This window comes from Symphodus melops, assembly GCF_947650265.1.
Source record: "Symphodus melops genome assembly, chromosome: 18".
Lineage (NCBI taxonomy): Eukaryota > Metazoa > Chordata > Actinopteri > Labriformes > Labridae > Symphodus > Symphodus melops.
Window position 1 is genome coordinate 17,427,530 of NC_136708.1, and position 12,529 is coordinate 17,440,058.

Genomic DNA, 12,529 nt, shown 5'->3' on the forward strand with positions numbered 1-12,529 from the left:
GAGATGTGCACACTCGTCACACATGCCTGATCACATACACACACTTTGTCCTCATCACATGATTTATAGAGAGCCACTCTTGATTATATTAATGAATATACATCAGTTTCAAATATCACGTCAGCTGCAAACTGTTAAGCTAGATGAATTTCATAATAGTCACAAACACCAGAGCATTGTATTGGCAAATACTAGGAATGAGTTTTTCCACTGCAGATGTAGCAATGCATCACATCCTCAGGGGTTGTGTCATTTGGTCACATCCCGCTGCGTTTAAATGACAGTTACAGTCATATCCACCGCTTTTACAAAATCAAAATCGACAAATGAATTGAACGAGGTTTTGGAACATTCATTTCAATGGATTTTTACTTTTGCTTTCTCCCTGCCACCGGCATTGCAGCACTTCTGATCTGATTAGTATTTCCTCTGTAATGTCAATAAGGTTTGTTGAAGGTTTTAAATATAAATCACATCCAAAAAGGCCAGGGGGAATGTCAGCGCTAAACCAACAAGAGATTCCAGGAAATGGGGCTTTTAATTGATGCCTTATCCAAACAGAGGTAACAGAATTTTCTTCGGGCCATTGTTTAACTGAAAGCGTCCTGACCTGTTTTTTTTTTTAAAAACTGAATAATGACTCTTCGTTGGTGATCGAGAAAGTTCGGTTTGTGTTTTGTCTCCTAGCGACACCCCCATTTCTTTTTGTGGGGGATAAATCAACCCACTTTGCTCTGATCCATGACAGCATTTAAATAAGTTGGTATTTTAGTATTTTGTGGTCTCTTCTGTTGGGTAAAACACAGTGAGTGTTTTGTTTGAGTATTTCTAATGTGGTCAGTGTTCACACAAGAGACATGTAGACAAAAGAGGATGATTGGGGAAGTTTTCTTAGCGCGCAAACTACCATTGTACAACTGACAAATACAGATGGAATAGAAGATTTTTGCATTTTTTGTTTGTCATGATGAAGTACATGTCTCTGAATTTCAAGGAAGTCTTCTCTCACGTTCTCCGTCTCTTTTTTCAGTCTCCTAAAGCTCTATCTGCTTGTGTTTGTATATTTGCGTTGGGAGAAACCTGGGAAGGGCCTGTGTCTGGACAAACCAGGCAGACAGACAGGCGAACATGCCAAAATGTGACCAAGAGAGGGGAAGGCAATGTTAAAAACAAGGGAGGAAGAAAAAGACAGAGAGAAGTTGGACGATGGAGAGAGCCGAGAGAGATGGGGCCCCTGACCTGACCACATCGACACACTCGGGTCTCTCTCTCTTTGCCAGCTGTGCATTGTGGTCGTTTTTCGGAGAGGACGCACTCGCACACACGTATACTTATCTACGCATGCTGGCGATGAGGACATAGTTGGCATAGAACTATGTGTTTGAGTGTGTGTTTGGATGTGACAGCCTATCCATGCGTGCTAAAGAGAGTGTGGACGCTACCAAAAAATCCGACCGTCTGTGTTTGTTTTCCTTCCAGCCTTTGTGCCTTTGTGCTCACGTCCCTGAACCTGTAAGCACATCTGTGTGTATATGCATGTATTTACACGTCTGCTGAAGTGCGCCGGTGCTCATTTCAATCTGTTTTTCTTGCTGAGCCGCTTGAGCTGGCAGGATATCGGTGTGCAGCATGTCCCCATGTACCACTCCATCATCTGTGCCTCGTCGCTATGCCTCCACATGTCACGTCTGCGAACCATTAGTAAAATCGAGCACAAACGGAGTAATTAGGAATAAGTGCTCAAAGGTGCAACCATTGGACCCCACGACCCCCCCAGAAAAAGATCGTGTCCCACAATCCTTTGCCACATTTCAAGGTCCGCTGTTCCCACCACTGTGGAGCCTGACTGTTACCCAATGCTCACGTCTCCACAAATAGAAACGATGCTGCTAACAGGCGGTGTGGGCACCCTATGTTTTCAGAGCAGGCCCCTGCGAGTGCTGACGGGGCCTCGAAAGGGTTATTTTTACTGTGTTTGGAGTTGTGTTGGACAGGCAGGAGACAGAGGTGCAGGAAATGCAGCATGGTCGGGGAAAGTTCCCTCTTAACACAGCAGTTTGTCATTTCTGTGAATCATTCCGCGTGTGTGTCCTTGTGTTCCTGTGTATCTGTGGGTGCATATGTGTACATTTCACTGTAACCAAATGCGGGTGGCCTTTAACGGTGTGTGTATTCTGTTTAGGCAAAAAGAACTTCCCGTGTGTTTGTTTGTAACAGTGTTTAGCTGGTTTGTCTCCATTTCTAGGAAACAGGCTTTCCTTGGCAAAGCAGCCTGCCAGCAAATCTGCTGTAACCTCTGTAACCCACACCCACCACCACCACCACCATCAACCACCTCCACCTCCACCCTTCCTCACCCTCCAGGAGAGAAGTTGGGAATCAATATTCTGCGATTTGATGAGCGTGCCAGCATCCATAAACTGAGGTTTTGGGGCATGGAACATCAGTCCGATATCTGTGCACGTGAGCATCATAACAATAAAACACATGCATGCTTGCACGCACACACTGTGCACACATGTGAATGTGGATGTGGGGACTTCCCACATGAGCCCCTGACATCTTAATTCAGTGGCAAAGTGGTACATGGTGGTGGGAAAAACGGAATGGAAAAACAGTATCGCTTCAGCTGAGGTTGGTTTTTGGAGACAAACCCCTTGTTGAGTGAGCAAAGTAAAACCTGAAATATGTACTTTAATCGCTGTCCTCACTGTGCCCTCCAGCGATACGTGCTCCTGCCCGAGTCAAACAAAGGACAAAGAGGGAGGGCAGTACAAACATATTTGCATGCACTCACAGTTTACCCTTCAGCGAATGCAAATGTGTGGGAAATGGATCCAAATAATTATTGTAGGTTCAGGCTAATTCAGACAACATGCTTTGTCCCATTGATTCTAATCATTACTCATATGAATAAATCTGCTTGATATGCATTGACTGTGGATAAGCACAAATACTCATGCGTCCTCCCTTGTGTACACACAAAAGTAAACACACTGAGGCCACCATAAATTACAGTCATCCCATCTGGGAGCATTAAGAAGCTGTTAATGAATAGGGTGCAGGAGCAGCAGCCACAAGTGGTGCGAGGCAGCTGGAGGAGGGAGGCGCGGTGGTGGAGGCAAGGGGAGGAGAATTGTGGAGAGGGGAATGGGTAGCATCTGGGCAGCAGATATGTGTGTAGTCATGTAAAAGAGGTTGCGGTAACAGTGCACGTCTTGGGGGTGGGGGGGGGTGGGGGGGGGGGGGGGGTGGGGGGTGGGGGGGGGGGTGGGGGGGGGAAATCAAAAGATCTGTTTTGAAGCCTGTGCTCTCTTTGACCTGCCTGGTAGAAATTGAAAAAATACCCAATGTGGTACAAATAAAACCCATGATTCTTATTGATTATACACAAACAGAAGCCATTTTTCCCAATGTCCACTAAACTTTGAAAGTGTTATATGAATGGAATGGTGTCAACCACCTTTATTAAGTGAATAACAACATATTTGACATTATTACCGTGTATTCCCAATTACGAGCTAACACTACTCAACTACTGTATTACACAGCGTAATCATAATGTAATCAATACTAATGTAAACAATAAGATGCAGAATTTTCGTACTGTCTTTGAAGGTGTTTAATAGTCGGAACAGTGAAAGAAAGACTTAAATATATAGGTATACAGTATATATAGTGTACTTGATAGCCCATAAAAATAATACAAATAAAAATATGATCCCAAATACAAACAGCTGACAATCAAAAGACACAAATTTGGAACATAACAGACAAGCTTCTCACCCTGAGTGTTATTTCAGAGGAGAAACACTGCTGTGTTAAAACTGTGAATACTGGTTCTTTTTTCCTGTGGAAGGTCAACATGAAAGCTTACTTTTAAGCTCATTTAACATTATGTGAACAAGATCAAAAAGGCAGATAAACTCAGTAACCCTGTGTACTCATTTTCCTGCTGAATAGGCAAATAGAGAAATGGGGCTACAGGGAAAGGGGCAGCCAAATTTCAGACTAATGACTTCACCTTATCTATGGGAGGTGTCAGAGAAGGTGGGGCAACAGAAGGGCCAGTTATCTTAAGTGACCTTTTAATACCCGGCCTTAGCCCTGTTACAATAGCAACACTGGCGGGGTGTTCAAAGCAGACACATGGGGCCGTATACAGAGCAGAAGTGTGCCTCAGAAGGAGACAAAAGGTACCACCTGTATGCTAATGCTTTGAGGAGCAGAGGGATGAAGTGTGCCGCTTCTTTTAGAGAAAGCCTCAGGGCAGTAAAACACAAACAGAGGTTAAAAAATTGATTTTGGCCCCCTCCTTTTTCAGAAGTCAAAAGAGAAGAAACAAGAAAAGTCTGAAGGGTGCCTTTTATGGGGATATGGTGCTGTAAAATTGATTTTCTACTTCTTTAAGGCTGGAAAGGAGAAAGACAATGAAGAGCAATGTGGATGAGTAAGCGTAGGACGGTGCTTAGGAGAGAAGAAAAGGGCATGGACAGTAAAATTCAGTTTCAATCTTTGTGTTAAGTAATGAGAAGGAGGGAGAGTGTGCCACTTCACTTGGGAGGCAGAAGGAGAAGGGGGGTCTGAGAGGACGGATACGACCAAAGGCTGTAAATTTCAGATTCCCTTCTCTCTCTTTAAGTAATAGGAGAGCAGAAGTCGTGGAGGGTGAGTGTGCCGCCTTTTGTCAATAAGCAGAGGGATGGCAAATGGGGTAATAAAATTCATTTCCGCCCTACTTTTTGGGGGGTATTTCCTTTTAGAAATGACTGGAGTGTGCTGCGGCAGAGGGATGGCTCTTCATATGGAAAAACGGAAGCGAGGTCAGAGGCTGTAAAAGTCTTTGACTCGTCGTCGTGCCAGTTTGAATGGAGGGTGGAGTAATTGCTATTAAGTGGATTTTTTTTCTCCTTTTATAGCCTTGGACCACATATGTGTACAAGTATCTCATTCATAAACAGGATAATGTAAACACATCCCCAGCATGCACATTCGTGTCAGCTGGATTTAACGCTATCTCAGTCTCTGGAGCAGAAGCTTTTTTTTCACACTATCTTGTTTCAGCTGAGGAGCCCCAAGCCATCTATTTACCACACTGTCTCTGAGAGTATGTACATCCAGACCTCTGTAGAACATATTTTTCACACTATCGACTGCTATGTTTCAGCTGCATAGCCCCAAACTATCTTCGATTGTGTAACGCTTAATCTGTGCATGTTTTTTCCTCAGCAGTATCGGCAAAACAAGTTGCAACGAGCAGTTTACAGATTTGGGAAAGTTGAATGTATACAATTTTATATGTATCAGCCACAGCAGCTATTGAGATTAACATGCATGTGACATATTACATCTTGTTAGTGATGGTGTCACTTCCTGTAGCTGTCAAACTGACAGTAAGGATGGCACTATTCTGGGCGTGCCAGCTGCCAGTGTGTCCTGTCTCTCCCTGGAGCCTCCCTAGGGCTTCTCACAGCATAGAAGTGAAGGTCTGGGCACTTTGGACAGATCACTGCTCTTCAGGGGGGAAAACAGAGCGTGTCACTTTCATTTCAGTATATTTCAAGGGGGTAATGAGCAAGAAATGTGAACTGCTTCAGCAACCTCGGGATTGACAGCGTGAGCACATTCTGTTCTCTGGCAAATCTGGTTACGTTGGGGTCAGCTCACTGGGATCAGGTGCATCTCGCTACCCCTTGAAAAAAATGAGCTTTTCAAACTTTTTCATCACTATTACGCTTCAAAATGTCCTGTTGCCTCAGGAGATGGTTCTTATCTGGTAGACAGTGGAACAATCCGAGTAACCTTAACGTTGTTTAGTGTCAATAACAGTGTTTTAGGTTCTGCCAATTCAAGAGGTAGGTAGCCTATTAGGTATTGATGTCCACCCTTCCGTGTGAAATTGTGCAAAATCAATGACAATTGAAATTACTACACAGAAGCTAGCTTCAGTTATCCGCAGTATAAATTGAAGCGTAGGAGGTAAAGTGTATGTTACCTCACTCGCAAAATCAGACTTTCTAATAAACAAAAAATGTATAAACAACCATTCACTGTCCAAATCATGGTTTCTACTACACAAGTAAGTAAGCAAGTAAACAGCACATGACGCAAGTAGTTCATGTTCAGCTCAGGATGCAGTTGCACTTCATATGCAACAGTTCTCTTTTCATCTTCAGCATTATACTACATCTGAGGCAACACAGTCTTCCCAAAGTTAGCATACTCTTTACTGTAATTGCAGTCTGTGTTTGTTGCCACTGACATCATTCCTAACCCTAACTACTTTTCCTTGTCTTACCAATAACAGAGGTAGCACGCCCATAAACAGCTGATGAGCACAAACTTATTGTATGTCACTGAATTATTTTGACTCTTAGTAAACAGAACAGTAGACCAGAAACTGTTAATACAGTATTTGTTTGTTATGTCAAACTGACAATGAGTCCAAACCTAACAACTGAAAGAGAAGAAAAACACAAACTTGTGGGGTTTTTTTGTTTGTTTTTTTACATGAGCAGCACTGTACAGCACTGTGGTGGGATAGTTTGGAGTCAATATAAGAGCCAATGAAATCTCAGGGATTGATACTTTGTTTTAAACAGTGAAAAATGTACTTTCACATTAAAAAACAACATTCATCATCTGTACATTAAAGTAGAACAGAGTGTTTTACCTGACCCAGGCCAGGCACAATGATAGCAATCTTATCACATACAAGTTGTAAAATGTATTGATAATAACTTGTATCTAACTCACTGACAGGACTTGGGTCTATTCTTGATATCAGCTCTCTCTCTGTTTAAAATCATACTCTGGAGGTTTACTGCAGGTGTGTTTACCAAAGCAGCTTTAATGTTAGTTTCTCTTTCACTCTCATCTTGTGCTTGTTGTAATGCAGTAATTGTGCATTAGTCTTATTAAGTGTGCAGGTTTTGCCCACTCCCAGGCTGTTGTGGTGTTGTGTCAGGGAATAGCAGGGGATGGTAAACAGAGCCTCTGGGTGGTCTCCTCTTTTCTCTGGACTCTGTGGACACACTGTAAAGTCTGCTGACAGGAGAGCAGCTCTTTCTTTTCACCACAACCTGCATCTTTGCTCTCCTCTACTCCTCCTTTCTGTCCTGACGCTTGTTTGTGGCTTTCCGGAGTCTATGGAGCTGCCCTCATACATATTGAAGGGGCTTTTGAGGAATCCACCAGTGTGCAGCTTTTTCATCCAGACTCCCTATTTACATTTGAGTGTCAATCTCTCTCTGTCTCTCTTTCTCTTTCTCTCCCCTGCGTCCGTCTGTATATCTCTAAAAAAAAAAAAAGAGGCACTTTTGCATTCCTCTATTCAATTTCTGCTTTTCTCACCCACTTCGATTCTGCCCCCCTCTTCTTTCTCACACCACTTAGGTCCAATTTTTTCTCTGCCTACATTTTTTGGCTTTTATTTAGTAGATTAAAACGCTTGTGTTCATCTCTTGAAGCCTACTTTAACGTCTTTTTCCCTCTTAATCCCTCCCCTCACTCGTAATGTTTATGTCAGTATTGCTGTCTTTTAAACTCTACCTGTTATGCATCTTTAAATCATTTTCTTTCTTGAACTCTTTCTCCTCTGCTTCAAATGTCCGCCAGTTGAAAAACGGCAATAACATCTTTCCGTTTCTCCAAATCATTGCTCCTATTGCTCATCAGCTCTTCTCTAATATTTTACTCCAGCCTCTCCTCCTTCTCTTCTCTCCTCTCTCTCTCTCTCTCTCTCTCCTCTCGCTCTCTCTCTGTGTATGTGATGCCTCATCTGAACATCTTATTACATCTTGTGCCTCGCTGCTCTCCCCCTGTCCTTCTTGTTTGTTTCCTGTCTATTTCTATCTTTCTCACTCTCGGCCCCCTCATATTCATTTGGCATCCTTCTGTCCCTCCTTCCGCTTCTCCTCAAGTGCACAGCTTCGCCTCACTTTTTATTTACTCATCACCTTTTTTCAAACCTCTCTCCCTCATATCGCCTCCTTATTATTAGGCGTAGGTTTGTGTCTCACATGGAAAGGACTCTATGTTTTTGCACTTCGTAAAACTTTAAGTAGATGCTCAAAAACACCCTAACATGTTAATTAGTGCATCTATGTGTCACCTGCAATATCTCAGACTTCCCTTTCCTAGATTTTGACACTCCAAATGATGCATTACATCTCTAAAATTTCAATTAGCCCAAGGGAGGCATCCATAATTACGGGTCAGTGAATCTAACTTGTTTGCTAATTAGCCGCACAGAGGTTTCCCTGCATCATTTGTCTATGAAAATGTGTTTATTGTCGCCTTATGCCACATCCCTCCTTTGCTCTTTTTCCTCCTGCATCCTTTTTCTCTTTGCATATTGTCTTCCTTAACTGCATCCTTTTTAAGCCCTTCACTCTCATCTCACACGCCTCCTCACTTTTGCTTTCATTCTTGCTCTTATATTCTTCGTTATCTAACAATGTGTTTGCATTTTCTCCTCAATCCTCCTCCTCCTCATCCGCCTCTTCCTCAGCTGCTCTTTGTCTCTCAGTTTTGGCTTGTGTGCCGAGTTTGCAGGCGTACAGATTTGTGTGTCTCAGTGTGTTTGTGTGGGAGCTTCCCTAAACGTCTCAGCGTAGAGAGACTACCTGGCCACTCGCTGAGATGTCATCTTGATAGTGTAACGTGAACCCTGATCTGTCTGTGATCATTGGATACGGCTATGCATAATCTACCACCTCTTTGTTTACCTGGGATAATTAACCACAGCTAATTAAGAACCAGCACCTACCACTCCATCTCTCTTCTGTAACGCTACAGTTACTCCTTGATTACCTTTGCTTTGCTTTAAAATTGCTCCTCCTAATCATTAACTTTGAGTCTATTGCCTCAAGGAAGTCAAAAGAAAATCAACATTAGAGCCGGAGCAGCAAAAACAAGACCGTGAACAAACTTGCCCTTCACAGGATAACTATTAAGCAATGGATGGTTTGGCTTTTCATTAACTGAAGGATCAAACCAAGCAGCACTTTCTTTTTAAAATCACACGCCCTGAACACGTGCATAGATCTGGTAGAATTTAGCAAAGCACAAATACTGTATTAAACAAGAAATGAATAACTTCAGACCTTAAAGAAGAAAAAAATATAAGAGAGAAAGGAGGAGATCTTAACTTTAAAAAAACTGAAACAACAAAAGTCTCAATATGTGAGCTGGATTTGGGGATCCGTTTGAACCTTGAACTCAAAGAAAACAACTTTACCACATTATAGATGTTGTGAGGAAATCTCATGATTGTTGGTTCTATTTTTCATAGTGGCAATGAGGATATAAAACGACTACAATAGTTTTAAACCTAAATGTGCAGTCAGAAGAGTTGTCCAGAAGTACACATGGGGCAGGAAAGACAAGACTTAGACACTCTGCATGCTGTTCAAACATGTGCTGTTTACTTTGTGTTGAATTTAGCATTTAAAATTGTTGTATACATTTCACACTGTGTTTGTGCTCTTGTTGTGTTATTAATCTATTTGAATTTAATTTGCATGTCTGAAATACTGATATCAATCTTTACAGCGTGTGAATTTAGAAGTAGACCTGTGCATTGCTAATCACAGGAAACACTTCACTGCCATTGTTTACGGAGAAAGAGCTCCGAGGTGCAGGAACAACTCCAGCAGAGGAGCTGCATTGACTAACAATGGACGAAACAAACCAAGAAACGAGAGACTGGACAGAGCACAGCACAGTTCACACTGGCACAGTTCACTTATGTAAATAGATAGAGGGCTATTCCATGGGGATGGGTGCTTGATGACAGTCTGTCATTAAACCTCTCATTTGTATTCACGCAGAGGGGGGCAAACACTTCTACTTTAATGGGCATGCTGGATGGGATGAATTGAGAAAGTGGCAACAAGAATGATTCTCACTGCACATCTGTTAAAGGCCGCTCAGGTCACGGAAAAGCACAAACAGCAGATCCAGCAAACTTAAAATGCTCTACCTTGAGGAGGCTGTGGCTAAGTGGTAATGTTGGTCACCTCTCAACCAGAAGGTTGCTGGTTCAAATCAGAGCCACATGTCCGATGTGTGGCAAGACACTTAACCCGCTCTTGCTGCTTCATCTGTGTATGACGTAGAGTTAGTTCTTACTTTACACGTTACATTGCAGTTTGTGAAATGCAGTGTAAAAGCTCTTTGAGTAGTCACAAAAGTGTTAAGCAAGCTCAAGTCCATTTACTATCTAAAATCAAGTACTGTACTTCAACAAGCATTGCATGTCAGCTGTTCTAATGCAGGTGGAGAAATCTTTGTCAGAATATGTTTGGGATTCTGATACATGCAAAGTCAAAAGTCAGAGGTAAAAACATCCTCTGTTTTTCTGTGTTTTCTTTCAGGATCACAGAAAGTGCAACTCAATGACATCATCTAATTACTCTGGTCAGATTGGTTTGGGGGAAAAAAAATCAAATTATGGCTAGTAAAGTTCCCATGCCTACATGAAACTGTTTCCCTATCATTTTCCTATATCTTATTTTCATGCCACGGACCAGCCTCAGTACAAATTCTGTGAGGATTTGAGGGGAAAAGGGTTGTGTTTATGTGTGTACTTGCGTATAGTTTGTGTCTGTGGTGGTGCAGGCCTGCAGAGATCCATGCGTGTGAGTTTGTGTGTCCCTCTGTGTATAAATCTAGTCTGAGCTGCACTTTTGTTCCACTTCATCTCCCTATTTACTCATTCAGAGTTTCAGGACGGTATGAAATTAAAGGTCCACTCTCCTGATAGAGTTTTGACATGAATGTCTGCGGCGCTGAAAGCTTTTCGCACAACAGTTTTCGATTGCGATGCAAATGACAATTACGCCCGCAGTCCCTCTCACCCTCTTATCTTCCCACAGAGCCAGAGAAAACAATTGGACTCTAAAAAATTGATCCAGAGGGATGAGCGCTCTTCATGAATACCAAACACATCATTTCGGACGACCTGCTTGACACTGAATGGAGCACAATTACTTTCTATATGTGTCTTTCTGCATTTGCACTTTGAGATCTGAGAGTGTTAGTCAGTTTGGGCAGAATTTTAAATGCAGATTGCATCAAATGTGAACACTCACAACCACTGAGCATAGAATATTTCACCGATGATATACAGAGGAGTCCTCTTGAGTCTTTTGCTGCATAAAGTCAATAATGAAAATGAAGCTTTATACAAATGGAATAGTGTGGGTGATTATTCAAAGACGAGGACAACACAGCACAGAAGTGGAACTGGGTTAAGAGGAGAGGAAAAAATATATTATTGGCTGCTTTAATCTGCTTTGAGCACCAGATAAGTGGAGTTCATAAGAACAATTAAACATCAGGGATACAATATCTACCTGACAGTAATATTATCTCATGAAACTGTCCGGCCAACTTTGACAGCCGTAACCTTCTCAGATTTCATGAACTGCCTCACAAGACCCACAAAATCTAGATAAGACAGTTTTAAGCAAAAACATAACGTCTCAAAAGCCTCCTCTCAGGGCTGCATGGAGACTCGCATGCTGTGAAATAGGATACCTTTCAGATTAAGAGTTACATTCTGGTTACATCAGGAGTTTATCTCACTGCTACTCTTTGCATTCCTTCCCTACTTTATTAAATAAGGAACAAATCCCTGCAGATCAATCCTCCAAACTCTGTACAATTATCTGTTCAGATGTATTATCCAGAGTAGGCTTGCTTCTTTTACTAATACTTTTCATTATTCTTGTTTGCTTTGCAGTGATACCTTTGAAAGCGGTTATGCTCCTAAGCAAGCAGAGCAAATAAGGTGCCATGTCAAGCAGAAGCAGGCTCGAAAAAACCCCTCTGGCAGTATGGCTCACTAGGCTGAACAAGCCGCTCGCAGTCCAGATTATCCATGTCAATGAAACAGAAAATGAGACACAGGATTTGCAATGTATCTGACAGCATGGAGGTTACGTGCCTCTACAGTTGAAGGCACAATCTGACTGCATGCTATAATGTCTTCATACAAATTATTTACAAAGCTCTGAGACTCATCCTCACCTTTTTTCTTAAATAAATGGTAAACCTTTGGCATAGCTATTATGGCCATTAATGTCTTTGCTCATACAAGACAGTCTATGACATCTAAGACATCAGTTTAAGGAATCGTTGTGTAAAATGTTGCAAATCCAGTACTCAAAGCAAATGAGTTGCACTTCACAAAGATAAAAGGCGAGATCTGAACACATAAGTAAATGGACAACTGTACAACACTGCTACAGCCATATTCATATACAATATTCAAAAGTTTTGGCAATTTGAAATGTTTGCATGTCATTTAAACACTAAACACCAATGAGCTGTTGAATCATATCTTCTTATGCTTACATATTAATTTGTATTTCATGATAGATTTTATGAAGATATCAGACGCACATATTGGTAGTCGGCTACTCGCGGTCTGAATCAATTTTCATTGTTTTTAATTTGCAAGCAAACATTCGACAAGTTTCTGTCTATTTTCAAATACATAATTTAAATAAAAAAGAAACTA